Genomic DNA, 20,209 nt, shown 5'->3' with positions numbered 1-20,209 from the left:
TCCAGTCCAATAAAGAGGAAGACATCTCTTGCGGGGAACCCGAACCGAGTCACACCCACAAAACACCCCAAGAATGGTGGGGGTGTCTGAACTCGACACAAACCGAAAAGACCACTCCCTTTGACGAATATGATCAGCAGGAGAAAGAGCAGGAGCAGTGGATCACCGAATATTTCTGTCAGCTAAAGCAGCTGCAAGAAAAGCCTGGCATATATAATGAAGCTGCTAAAACTTCAAATGAAGATGGAGACCCCAGTATCAATGAAGGGACGGTGTCATCCAAATCAAAAAGGAAGAAAAAGAAAAGTGGTTCTTCACTTACCGTGGAAGTAACAGACACGTCCGCAGATCCTGTGGAGGAAAAGGGGGACCGAGTTGCCCTGCAGCCTAGAAAAAATGGAGAATTCATCCCACGGTTAACCGAATATCCAGAGGGCCCAAGGCAGAAGTCGTGTACCCCAAAGAAGTGTCTGTCCGGTGCCAACAGTGAGGAACCCTCAACCAACCATCCCAGGGAAGTGGAGCCGGAACCAGTGAGTGACGATCCCTTGACCAGCCCTGAAGACGCCCTGAAAATTGCCAGGCATGACTGATCTGCTCTGTGAAGAATTGGAAAGGAAAAAAAATAATAATGCTGAGCTATAGAAGACTGTGCTTGCAATTTACTCTGCGGCCAAAACCGAATTGGAGGATCTCAAGACTGAGCTAGATACTGCAAAGGCTACTATTTCCGCCATGGATGAAAAGCAGAGCCAATATGATAAAATGGTGGCTATGCTAAAGCAGAAGTATGAGGAGGCACTGAAGCAGATGACAGTCTTTCAGCAGTAGGTTCACACTCGTCGCATAGAGCTGAATGCCTCACAACAGGAGGTCAACAGTGTCCGGATAGAAGTGGACGTATCTCAGAAAGAGGTTCAGGCACTCCGAACAGCACTGGATGCCTCACATCATGAGACCAACAGCTGCCGCACAGACCTGGAAGTTTCCAAAAAGGAACTACACAGGCTCACTGAGGAGCTGGACATTGCTAAAGAAACTATTGGTAATCTTGATATAGATCTCAAAGTCGCTCAGAAGGAGCTTCAGACCCTCAACCTAGAGAAGGAAGTCTCACGCCAGGAGATTGTCATTCTCAAAGCAGATGTGCGTAAATGGAAGGAGGACTGCAAAGAAGCCCTGAAGAATACAGAGACTGAAAAAAGAGAAAATTCAAGATTAAAAACAGAAAACTTAAAACTGAAAGAAGAAAATTTTCAGTTAACAGAAGAAGTCAAGGAAAAGTTTGAAGCAGAGCACCGACTGCAGAACCAACTGCAAGGTCTGCGTACACACATCCAGTATGCTGAGGAGAAGCAGCAAACGCTGCAGGAAGAAAAGCTGCATGCTGCTAAAGAAATTCAAGTGCTGCAGGAACGTCTGATGACCCAGTATGTCCCCGCAAAGCAGCAGGAGAAACTGAAGGTTACCCTGAGCATCACCAAAGCAACGCTAAAAGCCAAGCTTAGAACCCAGGTGACGAGGCACAAAAGGGAGCACAAGAAGGTCCAGAAATTGAAACAAGTAACTGTGGCCCAAGCAAAAATGTTCATAGTGCTTCACAATGCAATAAAAATGTGGAGGCAAGCTCAGAGAAAGCAAAGCATGCAGATAAAATCCCTGAGAAGAGACTTGCAAGACGCACTCAAAAAACAGGGATCTCTCACGGATGAGATTACAGTCCTACAAGGACAAGTATTGACCCTGACTAAGCGTCAGTATCCCACAGCCTCAAAAACCCATGAAGACAAGGGTACAGTGAGAGCTGGGAATACCGCTCATCTAAAAGACAAGGTTGCAAAATTTGAACCACCTAAACAAGCACTAGCAAAACCCAGCAGGCAACAAAAGAAGGTACACGTGCTGAATTAAAACAAGAAGAATCCTTAGCTGATGAAGCTGAAAAGATGGGACAGTCTCTGGAAGTGGGTGTGAAATTGCAACTTAATCTAAAAGGGGTTGTTTTTAAACACTCTGCAACTGCTGCCATGCATTATGCCTACAATGGGATGAGCACCCGACGCAAGGGAAATCTCATGACCGCGCACGCAGAAAAGAGACTATACTTGGAGAAAGTTCTCCTCGAGCGACTGAGGGGTGCTGATCTCAAACACCTTCAGGAGGAGACACGAATAAACTGGAGAAAGGGCTCCAATCCCAATGGGACTGAGGGTTCTCTTCCTCCATCCACTCTCATTCAAGTCACAGAGATATCTAGAATGAGAGTGGAAGGATGGGCTTTGGCCGTGTGTTAGATCTCTACAGATCAGGTCCTTCTAGGGCAAGCAAAATATTTCTCCTGGGAGCTACTGAAACGCAACAGATATGAGATTCTTTCAAATAGTATAGCATACGAACTCGGAGCTGTAAGAATTCAAGGAGGCTCCTTGGTTGAATTCCCACAACTGAGTTTAATGGTTCACCAAGCAGGTTTTTATACATAAGGCAGGGACAAAAATACAGTTGTCATCTGTTACAAATATGGGTACACATCTAAATTTACATGTAACCTCTACATAATGCCTTTTCTGTAGATCTTAAAACATTTAACTGCTGAGCAAGAGGAATATACAATGGTGACTTATAAGGCAGCCCTATCCTCTGTAGTCTTGTTTTAACATCATTTGACAGGCACTAAACAGTTGGTCTAAAGCTATTTACAATAGCCTCCCGTGAAAATAGCAAGGCCAGCGTATTCTGTTTAACCTTATCAATTCCAGAGCTGACAGAAGACAGTTTTAACCTTACATTACCTCCTTTTGTTCTGAAAGAACAAATCAATTGACCAATCCCATTTATTCTTCTGCAAACCACTCAGGAGAGGAAAAACTCCAAGGGAGAAACCTCCAAGAGACCATGTGCCTACAGAAACCTATCTCTCTTAGGTATCTCGTTTGATAATCAGAGATGAACATATGGGTGGTTGACGAGTACCAAGACTATTGGTATTTCTCGCTCTCTTTGTGGGAGGCATATACATAATGGTCGAGCTAGAAGCAGAAACATCTTTCTTTGGCAAAAATAGAGCTGATTACACTTTTAGCCATCTAGATTAATTCATACACACAGAGTAATAAACCTGCGATTATCCTAATTCCGTAAAGAATTTAATTCCCAATACACCTAGCCAATTTTCAAGGCCAAATGTAAAATCAAACTCTTGTTTCCTCTCTCATTCTAGATTAAATTTCTGCTAGAGTATCCATATCATGGTGTATACTTTTTGATTGGGTGTCAATATAAGCACAGCATTCTTTACCCACTAATTTACAAACCCCTCCTTGTGCTGCCATCAGATAACCCAATGCCATACAATTTTGCAAAACTACTGTTCTTATCTATTGCTGAGCCTTAAAAATAGCGTCTTTTAGTATCGTGAAAAACGGCATCTATATTGACTACTGAAAAATCTCCTTTTGCATATAAATCATACATTCCTAAAAGGGTATTAGACCTCCCGCTACTCTCTTAACTGAGCTATTTTTAATAATTAATGCCTTTCAATTTCGTATTCTTTGCTTATGTATGATGAACATTATTTAAATTCTATTTCTCAGCATAAGTGGGGGTTGGTGTGGGTTAATATTTCCTAGGAGCGACTGCCCAACACATACATCTTACATATTATATTTACTCAGAATATCGGAACAGACAAAATGGCTGACATAGGCCAAATGGTTGACTTGTGATCCTTTCCTTGTGGTTGACACACGCCCTTGGGTGACCTCCCCACCTTCCTCATATCCAATCTTCTCAGCCCCCTCTTATCCTTTAGAGACAGTCTTTTTAAAGAACAGTTAACCATATCATAGTCCAGCAGGACCAAAAAAATAGTCCCATAGTTCATAACTTGATTCCTTTCTGGCCATTGTATTGGCCCAGTTGATTTCTTTTTTCGGTCTCTTCTTCTGGGGGACTGCTGACATCATCACCAAAAAGAGACATAGCATCGGTGGGGGGGGAGAGGGTTGCAACGCACTTCAGGACCAAAGTTTTGCTGTTCATAACACAGAGAGTAATGAGTAGGACAGACACACATACAAAAACATCCACTAGCTTCGCTCCCAGCGAAATAATCTAACCACCAAGTCCCAACAAATCCCAACCCTCATCTCTACCTTCAAACACTGGAACCACTTTCCCAAATAACATAACCTGGTCTAGTTGCAGGATAATAATTTATCTATCCTTCTATCACAGAGTCAATAATTTCCCTAGGGTAAACTTGTATTTCTACTCCCTTCATAACCAATTTCTTATATATATAGTTCTACAAATATCTTATAGCATCTTGTCTTTTTCCAAGGGGTTAAATATAACTCTCGTGTTCCTGGGGTGCAATTTATTGGGTATGTATAGTACATTGGTATAGATTGCACCTAAGATGTGGGCTTTGTTTACCAGGATTCCATTATATAACAAAATATTCTTGTTACTACCCTATCGTCTTCATGTGGACACCACTTATATAAACCTAATAGAATAAACATTGTAATTAAAATAATAAAACCTGTAAAAAGAAAGGTTATTAAAAAGTTCAAAGTTCATATTTTGAGGTCCGATTTTTCTTCTTATGAACTTTTCTCCTTTTTTTGGTTAGTGCCGGGTTTTCTTATGAACCAAAACACCAACTGAGACGGCTGTGTCTTTAGGCCTTCCCTCCTTTGTTGAGGTTTAATTTGAAGCGACTGTGCGTGGACTTGTGTAACATGGATCCAGGAAAAATACTCTGACTGGGTAGAATCTGGAATAGGGCTCTCCACTTTAGATGAAAAGAGCTTTTGTGTCACCTTTATCTTCATCTAATTGGAAGGACTGCACCTGGACATGAGACACTCAGACAATTGCATTAGTTTCACACAATAGATGCTGATTAAAATCGTCTGTTTAGAACATAACCATACAACATTAAATCTACAAGGTACCTAGGGTGACCATTGGTCTTCCCATGAGAGAAAATTATATCTGATTGTCACATTAGGCCAGGCCAAATACACCTTTATATTTAAGGGATCAATCACAAGGCTAAACAGGCAGAAAAATAAACGGTGGTTTATTCGGATAAGACCTAGAAAACACACAAGAAACAGAGAATATACTTTGGGGAACCTTATACTTATTAGGAAAATAACTTGGGGAGATTTGGACTCGAAATCCAGGAGTCTGGGGGGCACAGGGAGGCCCTGGTGTAATTCACACTGCGTATCGTCAAATCATGCCTGCTTGCTGGGGAAAATTAAGTGACTACCAGCACTTTGGCCCCACAACTCCTGCAACCAAAATAATTATATTTCCACCCAAATATCCCCCTAAAACTGACACACAAGAAATTTCAATGTTCCGCTAAGGGAATATGACATAGAAAATAACAGGGTCAGTTCACTTTCAGGCACTCCATATCTGAGCTGGGGCATTGGAATGCTTCTTCACATGTAATTCACCAACCTGGGTTTAAATCACAGGACAAACAGAATGCATTGCAAGTTTTAGAACACATAAAACCAACATGTAGACACAAGAGCTTGCACTCCACCATTTGCACCTATCATGTGGGGTTCTAAAACCTTCTCTTCTCTAAGACACCAGCTAAGAATACCTTGCTGGCAGACAAGACAGGCCAAAATATCACCTCCCTTTCCCCTCATGTGCCAGGAGACTCTGTTCTGCAGCTATTTCTCATAAGGGGCCACCCATACAAGGCAATCCACTTATAAGTTTGCACAGACAGCTGCAGGCCCATGAGGCAAAGGGAATACACAGAGAATGCATTAACTAGCCCACTGGGCTTACACAGTTAACCCTACATACACAGTTCCTAGTTTATACCCATATGGGGGTATAAAAAGGAAAAATTACAGGCAACATAGTAAAGTACAATATTATACCCAAGAGCCAAGGGCTGACACTCTCAGCCCTTGCCATATGGTTTCAGGGGCAGCCAGCAATAATAACAGCAATAACACCCTCCTTTTGTTCACTTGTATTACATGTGAACAATATCACATAAAGGATAACAGCATTTAAAGCATAACCTTAATGGAATTGCTTGATGTATAGCAAAACTAACCTAAAACCTTTGGGTATAACATTTTCATTAGAAATCTCAAAAGAACCCTACTGAATATAAATATAATCTGCTATAGTCTTCTGACAGAAACTTTTAGAACACAAAATAGCATCTGATTTGCTGAAAGAACAACCTGTAGCATAAAAACTCATAGACACAGATTTATAGGTGGGACACATTTGAGAGAAAAAGATGGTTAAAAATGATAAAATATTAAATATTTGATCAACTTTGCAGAAAAATAATTCCATAGAGAACCCTCTAGTATATGAGAGGGAGCGGCTCAGTGAGTAACGACACCGACTGGCACTGAGAGCTTGAAGCAGGGGAACCCGGCCCAACTCCCGGCGTCGGCTCCCCGCGACCCCGGGCAAGTCACTTTATCTCCCTGTGCCTCACGTACCAAAAACGTAGACCGTAAGCTCCACGGGGCAGGGACCCGTGCCTGCAAAAATGTCTCTGCAAAGCGCTGCGCACAACCAGCAGCACTATAGAAGAACATGCTATTATTATTATTATTATTAGTATACTGGCAGACGTGGCCAGGGGCCGTTTTCCTTGTACGTTGCTTTACTGCTATTTCGGGGTCTGCACACTTATACATGGCTCAGCACTAGAGTTTTTTTTTTTGCTGATTACATTGGACTAGTGGTTACTTTATCCACCTGTTCACACTGCAATACACTAGTGATTCTATGCAGTTCATCAGTGATCCAGAACATTACATTGTGTTCATACTATAGGATCTGAGCATTTAATATTTGTTTTAATCCCCATTATTTTACATGGATATTAAAGATTTAAGTTTTAACCACTTCGTTACCCACCCACCAGGTGTTTAGAGTGCTCATTCTGGGTTACTGTCCTCTGTTTATTGGAACTCTATATTAATCAATTTACACCTTTTTCCATTTCAAGCCATATAACAAGCTCAAATAACTCTCTGGGCTTTCTACCAAAACCTTGTAACAGAAAAAATGGTTAATTACTGGTTACTGCAATACAATTTGGGACAGCTTGAAATATGCAGCTCTTCACACAGCCCGACAATGTTTCTGGTATTCAAAAATTAAAACTGGATCTTTGTTAAAAAGAAAATTGTAGGCTTTAACATATACTTTTAGATAGTTTAGTTACTGGTTATACACAAAAAGAGCACAGAGCGCAGATACAAAACAAACAGAATTTTACGCTTCTTTCACACATTCAACCAGTTTTTACAAAAATAACAGACACATATTTTCTCACCTATTTTAATAAATAGGAAAACAAAACAGTTTGATCCTGCAGACTAAATTAATAAAGATATCCTTTTTTTTCTTCATATCATACTGTAATTAACTTTTTTTTTTTTTTTTTTTTAAACTAATTTTTAAAATGCTGAGCTTCTAGTTAGCTTTGTGTCTAGAATATATTTCGCCTGTTATACTATATAACTTATTCACCTGATTTTATCTGTGGAGATTTAGAGAAAAAGAATTATAATTCTGGTTAAGGAAATAAATCGCCTGGCCAGTACGATAAACATCCTTATTATTCCAGTGACTGGACTGTTTACAAAAATAATTCATCCTTTCTTTATTCTTTTTCTCCACAGATACCCAAAACATTCCCCTGCCCAGTGTAAATTCGTTTATATTATAGCGGTGGTGTACACCTTTTAAAAATTAAATTTCAACATGAGCAATTAATTATATTCCTATTTTAGAATCATTTGCAAGTCCTGAATAGTCATTTTGTATACATACAATAAACCGGTGTTCTTATTATTCAATGCAAATAACACTTTCACATAGATAGAATTCACCCAGATTCTTACAAGCACACACACAGGGATTACTCAATCAATCAACCTTTTTTTTTTTACCATATCCATACTTAAAAATAAAACATTCTGAGGGAAAAAGAAACCTATACCTGTTATACTCTTGTTTTCCACTTTTTTATTCAGACGGGAAAATATTATTAATTTAAACTTAATATATACTCATACTCAGTTAATGTTGCACAAATAATTTGAGTTTGCATGTTTCGTTTTTCCTAAGAGCCATGCTGCCATTCACGATTTTGGTACATTCCTATGCCTGTGTAAAAATAGCTGGAGGAAAAAAAGTGGGGGCTACTTGCAGCTGCTTATTACAATACATACAGGCGAGAGAGAGACAGCTGATTTTGCCACTGACAGTGAGGGAGGGGGTTGTGCGAGGGCTGACAGGTTAGGGTAAGTTCATTAGATGACAAAATGTTAGTGCCCATAATGAGTTTATACAGGAAAGAAATCTTAACACTTTATGCGCACGTATTAATAAATAATTATTAACTTAATTTTAAACAATACTTACCTTCACTTAACTTTAAACAATTCCTTAACTTAACATTAAACAATCCTTATGTTAACTTGACTTTAAACAATTTTAACTTAACTTAACTTAACTTAAATTGCCATGCTATTTGAAATCATATACTGTCCGTTTTACTTATCAGGGACTTACACTTGATTAAACAATAGGGACTCACCCTTTGTTACATAAATCAGAGACTTACCCTCGATAAAACAATAGGGACTCTCACCCTTTGTTACATAAATCGGGGACTTACCCTTGATTACAGGGACTTACCCACGATTAAACAATAAGGACTCTCACCTTATGTTCTTTTGCCCTTATAAATTTAGGTTGCTTAGTTTCGCAGAGGAAAAGGTGAGAGACAAATAAAAAGAATCTTTACTCACCCTTTTTCCTGTGCGAAATTCCACTTCTGTCACCAAAACTGTTAGATCTCTACAGATCAGGTCCTTCTAGGGCAAGCAAAACATTTCTCCCGGGAGCTACTGAAACTCAACAGATATGAGATTCTTTCAAATAATATAGCATACGAGCTCGTAGCTGTAAGAATTCAAGGAGGCTCCTTGGTTGAATTCCCACAACTGAGTTTAATGGTTCACCAAGCAGGTTTTTATACATAAGGCAGAGACAAAAATACAGTTGTCATCTGTTACAAATATGGGTAAACATCTAAATTTACATGTAACCTCTACATAATGCCTTTTCTGTAGATCTTAAAACATTTAACTGCTGAGCAAGAGGAATATACAATGGTGACTTATAAGGCAGCCCTATCCTCTGTAGTCTTGTTTTAACAACATTTGACAGGCACTAAACAGTTGGTCTAAAGCTATTTACAATAGCCTCCCATGAAAATAGCAAGGCCAGCGTGTTCTGTTTAACCTTATCAATTCCAGAGCTGACAGAAGACAGTTTTAACCTTACACCGTGGTAAGCCCAAGCTTCCCACAAACAGGGGAGGTATGTAACAGGGGACTTATCCCTGTTCAGTAATGTGCCTTTAATCCAGCAGTGTGGTGGTTAACCTCTGGTAGTTAATTACTAAACACCACCTGCCGGATTTAGATCGTTTACAAAAACCTGTCTGTTGAGACAGGAAGTGACTCTCCTTAGCTCTGACCAGTCTTGAGCTCTGCACAGCAGAGCTGATTTCAAGACACAGGGAAAACTACTATTTTCCCTCTAAGAAACAGATAAGACTTTTATTCTTAAGAGACTGCTTATATCTGCTTATTTCATGTTATATGTTTTGGGGCTGTGAGAACTGCTTGACTAAGGGAGATGTGAATTATTGCATAGTGTTTCACTAGAAATACTCCCAAGTGAATAGAAGCTTTGTTCCCCCCCCCCCTGTATTTGGATGAATTTCCTGATGAAAAGGAAAAGGCACAATAAAGCCTTATTATAATTTCACATTATAAACGACTCCAAGTGTGTACCTCTGTGAACGTCCGTCTACATTTGGTGTCCGAGGTGGGACAAGAGGTGTCCTTGTAATTAAAAAGGACCGGAGAGTTTTATGTGAATTTTTTTTTTATGCTTTTTGCCTACAAACAATCTGGAGAAAAAAAAACCTCATGCAGCAGAGTTAAAGGGACACACCATTGAAACTTACAAAACTACAGATGGACTCTTTACCCCAATCCCAAGAGGAGAGAGACTGCTGAAGCAGCTGAAACTTTATTTGCCTATCACAAAGCTTAATATGGTCATTGAAATAGGGGTTTTGCCTTCCAGCCATAGTCAGAGTTCAAGAAGTGAGTCAGCCCTTAAAAGGGATAGGTGTTTGTTGTTTTCAAAAGTTTCGCTGAAGCAGTGAATACAGATGGTGACCCACGAGTGGTACTGATTTTGCAAATAAAGGTTGCCACACCGCATAGGGCTACCAGCTGTGAATGGAGTATGCAGAAAAGTGTGAAAATTGATACAAGACTGTGCTGAAGCAGGGGAATTTTTAGCAAACAAATGCTGAGTGTAAAATTGCCCTATAAAGGAAAAGTTTTTTCAAAGCCAATTGCTAAGTGTTGAGTCCACTGCAAAGAATGTTTTTTTTTCTGTAAGTAAAAAAAAGTATGCCTATTATCTTGGGAGCAAAACAGACACCCAAAGTGTGAAGTGTGAATGCCATAATACCCAAAGATGAGACTGAAAATTACTGAACTCAGGCAGAAAACCAAATTCTGTTGCTGAAGCGGAGGGATTGCACCTAGCAAATAAATGTTGTATAGCAAATAGACTTTGTAACCTAGCAACTGCACATTTTGTAGAGCTGATTTCAAGACACAGGGAAAACTACTATTTTCCCTCCAAGAAACAGATAAGACTTTTATTCTTAAGAGACTGCTTATATCTGCTTATTTCATGTTATATGTTTTGGGGCTGTGAGAACTGCTTGACTAAGGGAGATGTGAATTATTGCATAGTGGTTCACTAGAAATACTCCCAAGTGAATAGAAGCTTTGTTCCCTTCCCCTGTATTTGGATGAATTTCCTGATGAAAAGGAAAAGGCACAATAAAGCCTTATTATAATTTCACATTATAAACGACTCCAAGTGTGTACCTCTGTGAACGTCCGTCTACACAAATATACTAACTTATATCAATGCTTAAGGCTGCAGAGAAAATCTTTTAAACAGGACTTGCACATCAAGGGACATACTTAGTTGTCAGTCTGTTGAGTTCTGAGTGCAGCTCTGGAAGGGTGCAGTGCTGAGAGCTGAGAGTTTGGAGTATCTGGAGAGCAGTGTGTCTGCTCTGACCCAGAGGAAGGAGAGATGACCCTGTGACAGCGGAGCAGGTAGCTGGCCAGTCTGGGAGCATCAGATGGGAGCTGAGGAGTGCGTGTGGTCTGAAGTGCAGTAGGACCGAGAGGAGATAAGGACAGACCTATAGAGAGGTGGACCAATGCCCTCACCCTGCTCAGGGGGTGAGGGGAAAGAGATCTAGCCTCACCCACAGGGCCTACCCTGGTGGAGGTGGAGGCAGGGGTATTGAGGCTCCATCCAGACCATCCTGTCTGGAGACATTACTGGAGGGAAGGAGAGGAGGAGTACACTGGTACACGCGGAAGTCTGCTGCTGTGATGAACTGCTGTGTGTAAGCCCAAAGAGACAATAAAGAGACTGTGCTATTTTATCAAAGAGACTGTGTGTGTTCTGGAGCATTTACCCTGGGACCAGGGTTCTTCTTTATAAGGGTCCTACCCCACATTCTGGGAAGTTATAGAGGATGGAGGCGCTGCACCGTTGCTAAGGAGAAGATGGAGGCATATACCCCAGAAGCCTGGTCCTGTATCCCCGACATCAACGCAGGAGACTCAGGCCCTCCTGTTACCGGCAGGTATGCACCACCAAAGAAGGAATAAAGTGCGCAACAAAAAATGACCCAATTGTGATAACAGAACAGTGTCTAATAATGAATTAAAGTGATTACATTTGTTGAATTAACCCTCCTTGATTATTTGTGAATAACAATAAAATCAAGCACAACCCTACTGTGGAAGTGATAAAATTACATAACCATACATATCTGTTGGTAAGTTGCGTTTGCTGCTGGATATATGGAGTGGCTCAAACACTCCCAAGAGCTGGAAATAAAAGACAAAAACAAGCGCAAAACGCAATAGTGAAGTATATCAAACTCTATTAAAGTGTTTTAAAAAGGGTAATATATCTGCGTACATCAAAGGATTAGAACATGAGCATTTCGTGTATCAATACACAAATTACCACACAGCTGTCGGCAGGATAGGCGATGGTAGAGGAACCCTCAGGTAGGTGTCTTCAGCACTCTCCAGGTATCAGTTGGCTCCGTTGCTGCAATCGGTCACCGGCATGCAGTTCATCTCACAGCTGGCAGCAGAGAATCCGTAGGCAGCAGAGAGTCCTTTGTAATGAACAACCACACTATGTGTGTGCTCAAACACAGTCTCTCGGTCCACACGGGAGTTAAGCCTGCACAAGCAGGAGTCACCAGTTCCTCGTCTCCACGCCTAGCAGCCCGTCGAACAGCTGTGACGTTGCACCTCGCGCAAGAGTGTGACGTCACACACAGGGCGTATCTCCAACAGGAGAAACACGAACAAAAAAGTCTCTTGTGCTAGTGCACACAAATTGGCATGAAAGATTGGCAAATAAAAGCAGTAATCCTACGCGTTTCGTATCTAGATGATACTTCTTCAGGGATAAAATCATTGTCTTTACTCTGGCACTATATACCCGCACCTCTTCCCACATTGGTCAATCAATTAACACCGGGAACCAATCAGATGCGTATAAATAGTTAACCGAGCATGACATTGATCTACATGGAATTTACTTAAAACAACATATCTTTAATATACAATTTAATCACCCAAGCTGCAAAAGAAAAAACATATGTTAGTATCAATACCTCATAAAATAAAAGCAATCTGATGCTGAACACACAATCGACTATACTACTGTTAACTACACTTGTTCAATGGATCCAAATTACAACCCTATTCTAATGGCAGAAATTAGCCAATTACAAACAATTACATAAAAGGAATTTCATAAAAAGAAAATTCAATTAAAAAATTCAATAAAAAGCCCACACATCCAGCTCTTCATTTAACCCTTTCGGGACCGTACAATTTAGTTTATGAATCCAATAGGACTCCTGAGTTGATAGTGCTTTAAGTCTATATCCTCCCCTTCTATTACAAGGGACGTGTTTAATGCCCTTGAACGTGAGGCAGGAGGGATCTTTCTGATGATGTTTCAGATAGTGTCTTGACACACTATGTCAACATAGTTCCTCCTATCACCCCTTCTCTGAGGGAAGGGGTTCACACTAGGCCGTGTGAGTTATTGATGTTTATATTCATTTTCATATTCACCATCATTTATCTGCATCCTACCCTTTTCCCTTCCCTTCTCCTTTCCCTCCCACTCCCCTTCTTAACATATTGAGTTAATTAATATATGCTCTAATCACTTGTGTATACTATTATCTCTTTTACTTCTGAGATTAACACCTTGCGCTGACCATCATCCTGTTTCTGCCCCCATCCTATAAAAGACAGGAACAATAATCAGTGTCATTAACACGAGGCATTTCCATTTCTGTACCATTTACATTTGGCACAGTATGAGTGGTAGATTTTTCGCATCTAATAGATTTTAGCTTTTTTGTTTTCCTTTTTCACATTAAACAATTTATTATTTTATTTCATTGGAGGAAGAGTTCTTGACTACATGGATTTTTTCTCTTTATGTACTGATTCCGTCTCTATCTTTAAATTCAACTGAGTTGTCAAAGTGCAATAGTTTCTCCTTTATTTCATCCACTTCCTTATCTATGTTCAATAGATTTTTCTGTTGTTCAATGATTAAACTCATAAGATTGAATGAACATAGATCTAAAGCTTCATACCATCTTTTAACAAAATCCTCATCTTCCAAATGGAAGTGGGGCCCTGTGTGGGGGAGGAGCGGAGGGGGGGTGGGGGCTCTGTGTGGAGGAGCAGGGGGGGTGGGGGCTCTGTGTGGAGGAGCAGGGGGGGGCCCTGTGTGGGGGAGGAGCGGAGGGGGGCTCTGTGTGAGGGAGGAGCAAGGGTGGGGGCTCTGTGTGGAGGAGGAGCGGGGGGGGGGGGCTCTGTGTGGGGAGATGGGGGGGGCTCTGTGTGGGGAGATGGGGGGGCTCTGTGTGGGGAGCAGGGGGGGCTCTGTGTGGGGGAGGAGAGATATATATATCCAGGTTATCTCCTTCATATCAACATTGACCACAAGCAGCTTTACTGAGATATATTAAGGACTAAGAGGAGAATACACATCTACATGCAGAAGAAACTATCTTTCCCTAGCACAGTGCCTGGGAAATGTTACTGTCTTGTTTCTAAGCTACACAGTATGTGACACGTGATCCGTTTTGAAGTCTAAAACTACAACTCCCATGATCCCCTTAGTGTGAGCATGCGCAGTAGGACACAGAGCTGTGACCCGGATGTAGTCAGTGTCTCCACTTCCGGGAAGAGACGATGAAGATATAAAGTGGTGGAGGAAGCACACAGGAGCATTTTCTGTAAGTAACATACTTAGTATTCAAAGCATCAGAGCAGGTATATACAAACACGTGGCGTTTCAGGACAGACACATCCTCTCCTCAGACCATACACCTTACTGCAATAGTGACACTAACAAGTTTATATACCCCTAGGGCAGTGGTGGGATTCAAAAAAATTAGCTACAGGTTCTATCTGAGGGGGGGGGAGATCTCCCCCAGCCCCCCCTCACATATCTCCCCAGCCCCCCCTCACATATCTCCCCCAGCCCCCCCTCACATATCTCCCCCAGCCCCCCCTCACATATCTCCCCCCAGCCCCCCCTCACATATCTCCCCCCAGCCCCCCCTCACATATCCCCTCCAGCCCCCCCTCGCATCTCCCCCCCAGCCCCCTCTCGCATCTCCCCCCCAGCTCCCCCTCGCATCTCCCCCCAGCCCCCCTCGCATCTCCCCCCAGCCCCCCTCGCATCTCCCCCCCCAGCCCCCCCTCGCATTTCCCCCCCAGCCCCCCCTCGCATATAACCCCCCAGCCCCCCCTCGCATATAACCCCCAGCCCCCCCTCGCATATAACCCCCAGCCCCCCCTCGCATATTCCCCGCCCAGCCCCCCCTCGCATATCCCCCCCTCGCATATCCCCCCGGACCCCCCTCGCATATCCCCCCGGACCCCCCTCGCATATCCCCCCCGGACCCTTCTCGCATATCCCCCCCCAGACCCCGCTCGCATATCCCCCCCGGACCCCCCTCGCATATCCCCCCCGGACCCCCCTCGCATATCCCCCCCGGACCCCCCTCGCATATCCCCCCTGGACCCCTCTCGCATATCCCCCCCGGACCCTCCTCGCATATCCCCCCCGGACCCCCCTCGCATATCCCCCCCGGACCCCTCTCGCATATCCCCCCCGGACCCCCCTCGCATATCCCCCCCGGACCCCCCTCACACATCTCCCCCAGACCCCCCCCTCACACTGTCTGACTGACACATACTGACACACACACTGACTGACACACACACACACACACACACACACACACACACACACACACACACACACACACACACACACACACACTGACTGAGACACACACACACTGACTGAGACACACACACACACTAACTGAGACACACACACACTAACTGAGACACACACACTAACTGAGACACACACACTAACTGAGACACACACACACTAACTGAGACACAAACACACACACTGACTGAGACACAAACACACACACTGACTGAGACACAAACACACACACTGACTGGCACACACACACACACACACACACACACACACACACACACTGACTGGCACACACACAGACACACACACTGACTAGCACACACACACACACTGGCTGACTGACACACACACGGACCGACTGGCACACACACACACGGACTGACTGGCACATACACACACACACAGACTGACTGGCACACACACAGACTGACTCAGACTGACTGGCACACACACAGACTGACTGGCACACACACAGACTGACTGGCACACACACAGACTGACTGGCACACACACAGACTGACTGGCACACACACAGACTGACTGGCACACACACAGACTGACTGGCACACACACAGACTGACTGGCACACACACAGACTGACTGGCACACACACAGGTTGACTGACTGGCACACACACAGGTTGACTGACTGGCACACACACAGGTTGACTGGCTGGCACACACACAGGTTGACTGACTGGCACACACACACACAGACTGACTGACTGGCACACACACACACAGACTGTCTGACTGGCACACACACACACAGACTGACTGACTGGCACACACACACACAGACTGACTGACTGACTGGCACACACACACACAGACTGACTGACTGGCACACACACACACACACACAGACTGACTGACTGGCACACACACACACACAGACTGACTGACTGGTACACACACACAGACTGACTGACTGGTACACACACACAGACTGACTGACTGGCACACACACACACACAGACTGACTGACTGGCACACACACACACACACACACACAGAATGACTGACTGGCACACACACACACACTGACTGACTGACACACACACAGACTGACTGACTGACTGGCACACACACACACACACACACTGACTGACTGGCACACACACAGGTTAACTGACTGGCACACACACACACAGACTGACTGACTGGCACACACACAGACTGACTGACTGGCACACACACACACACACACACAGACTGACTGGCACACACACACACACACACAGACTGACTGACTGGCTAACACACACATACACAGACTGACTGACTGGCACACACTTACTGACCGACTCACACTGACTGACTGACTCACACACACACTGACTGACACACACACACACACACACACACCCTGACTGACACACACACACACACACTCCCCCTGACTGACACACACACCCTGACTGACACAATGACACACACACTCACTGACACACACACACACACACACTGACACACAATCACTGACACACACACACACACTGACTGACACACACATACACACACTGACTGAAACACACACACACACACACTGACTGACACACTCACACACACTGACTGACATACACACTGACACACACACACTGACCGACACACACACAGACACACAATGACCGACACACACACACACACACAATGACCGACACACACAATGACCGACACACACACAATGACCGACACACACACACTGACTGACACACACACACACACACACAGACTGACTGACACACACACAGAGACTGACTGACACACACACACACAGACTGACTGACACACACACACACACAGACTGACTGACACACACACACACACACTGACGGACTGACACACACACACACACACACACACACACACACACACTGACGGACTGACACACACACACACACACACACACACACACACAGACGGACTGACACACACATACACTGACGGACTGACACACACACACACACTGACGGACTGACACACACACACATACTGACGGACTGACACACACACACACTGACGGACTGACACACACACACACTGACGGACTGACACACACACACACAAACTGACGGACTGACACACACACACACACACACACTGACGGACTGACACACACACACACACACTGACGGACTGACACACACACACACTGACGGACTGACACACACACACACACACACACACTCTGACGGACTGACACACACACACACACACACAGACGGACTGACACACACATACACACACACACACACACTGACGGACTGACACACACACACTGACGGACTGACACACAAACACACACACACACTGACGGACTGACACACACACACACTGAAAGACTGACACACACACACACTGACGGACACACACACACACACACACACACACACACACACACACACACACACACACACACACTGACTGAGACACACACACACACTGACTGAGACACACACACACTGACTGAGACACACACACACACTAACTGAGACACACACACACTAACTGAGACACACACACTAACTGAGACACACACACACTAACTGAGACACAAACACACACACTGACTGAGACACAAACACACACACTGACTGAGACACAAACACACACACTGACTGGCACACACACACACACACACACACACACACACACACACACACACACACACACACACTGACTGGCACACACACAGACACACACACTGACTAGCACACACACACACACTGGCTGACTGACACACACACGGACCGACTGGCACACACACACACGGACTGACTGGCACATACACACACACACAGACTGACTGGCACACACACAGACTGACTCAGACTGACTGGCACACACACAGACTGACTGGCACACACACAGACTGACTGGCACACACACAGACTGACTGGCACACACACAGACTGACTGGCACACACACAGACTGACTGGCACACACACAGACTGACTGGCACACACACAGACTGACTGGCACACACACAGGTTGACTGACTGGCACACACACAGGTTGACTGACTGGCACACACACAGGTTGACTGGCTGGCACACACACAGGTTGACTGACTGGCACACACACACACAGACTGACTGACTGGCACACACACACACAGACTGTCTGACTGGCACACACACACACAGACTGACTGACTGGCACACACACACACAGACTGACTGACTGACTGGCACACACACACACACACACACACACACACACACACACACACACACACACACACACACACACACACACACACACACACACACACACTGACTGAGACACACACACACTGACTGAGACACACACACACACTAACTGAGACACACACACACTAACTGAGACACACACACTAACTGAGACACACACACTAACTGAGACACACACACACTAACTGAGACACAAACACACACACTGACTGAGACACAAACACACACACTGACTGAGACACAAACACACACACTGACTGGCACACACACACACACACACACACACACACACACACACTGACTGGCACACACACAGACACACACACTGACTAGCACACACACACACACTGGCTGACTGACACACACACGGACCGACTGGCACACACACACACGGACTGACTGGCACACACACACACACACAGACTGACTGGCACACACACAGACTGACTCAGACTGACTGGCACACACACAGACTGACTGGCACACACACAGACTGACTGGCACACACACAGACTGACTGGCACACACACAGACTGACTGGCACACACACAGACTGACTGGCACACACACAGACTGACTGGCACACACACAGACTGACTGGCACACACACAGACTGACTGGCACACACACAGGTTGACTGACTGGCACACACACAGGTTGACTGACTGGCACACACACAGGTTGACTGGCTGGCACACACACAGGTTGACTGACTGGCACACACACACACAGACTGACTGACTGGCACACACACACACAGACTGTCTGACTGGCACACACACACACAGACTGACTGACTGGCACACACACACACAGACTGACTGACTGACTGGCACACACACACACACAGACTGACTGACTGGCACACACACACACACACACAGACTGACTGACTGGCATACACACACACACACAGACTGACTGACTGGTACACACACACAGACTGACTGGTACACACACACAGACTGACTGACTGGCACACACACACACACAGACTGACTGACTGGCACACACACACACACACACACACAGAATGACTGACTGGCACACACACACACACTGACTGACTGACACACACACAGACTGACTGACTGACTGGCACACACACACACACACACACTGACTGACTGGCACACACACAGGTTAACTGACTGGCACACACACACACAGACTGACTGACTGGCACACACACAGACTGACTGACTGGCACACACACACACACACACACAGACTGACTGGCACACACACACACACACACAGACTGACTGACTGGCTAACACACACATACACAGACTGACTGACTGGCACACACTTACTGACCGACTCACACTGACTGACTGACTCACACACACACTGACTGACACACACACACACACACACACACACACCCTGACTGACACACACACACACACTCCCCCTGACTGACACACACACCCTGACTGACACACTGACACACTGACACACACACTCACTGACACACACACACA

General features: G+C 44.6%; 2 protein-coding genes across 2 annotated transcripts in view; both read left to right on the top strand.

Annotated features, from left to right (window-relative positions):
- LOC142466681 (uncharacterized) overlaps positions 1-20,209 on the top strand; it is a 262,650-nt gene that overhangs the window by 56,012 nt on the left and 186,429 nt on the right. The window lies entirely within an intron of this gene.
- The window catches only part of LOC142466684 (uncharacterized), a 66,979-nt gene continuing 61,127 nt past the window's right edge, over positions 14,358-20,209 (top strand). Inside the window, exon 1 of the mRNA XM_075571985.1 lies at positions 14,358-14,497. The gene's annotated coding sequence lies outside the window, so the exon portion shown is untranslated. The remainder of the gene's footprint in view (positions 14,498-20,209) is intronic.

This window comes from Ascaphus truei, chromosome 15, assembly GCF_040206685.1.
Source record: "Ascaphus truei isolate aAscTru1 chromosome 15, aAscTru1.hap1, whole genome shotgun sequence".
NCBI classification, from domain to species: domain Eukaryota; kingdom Metazoa; phylum Chordata; class Amphibia; order Anura; family Ascaphidae; genus Ascaphus; species Ascaphus truei.
The sequence above is the reverse complement of the archived record's forward strand: the minus strand, read 5'-3'. Positions and strand labels throughout refer to the sequence as shown.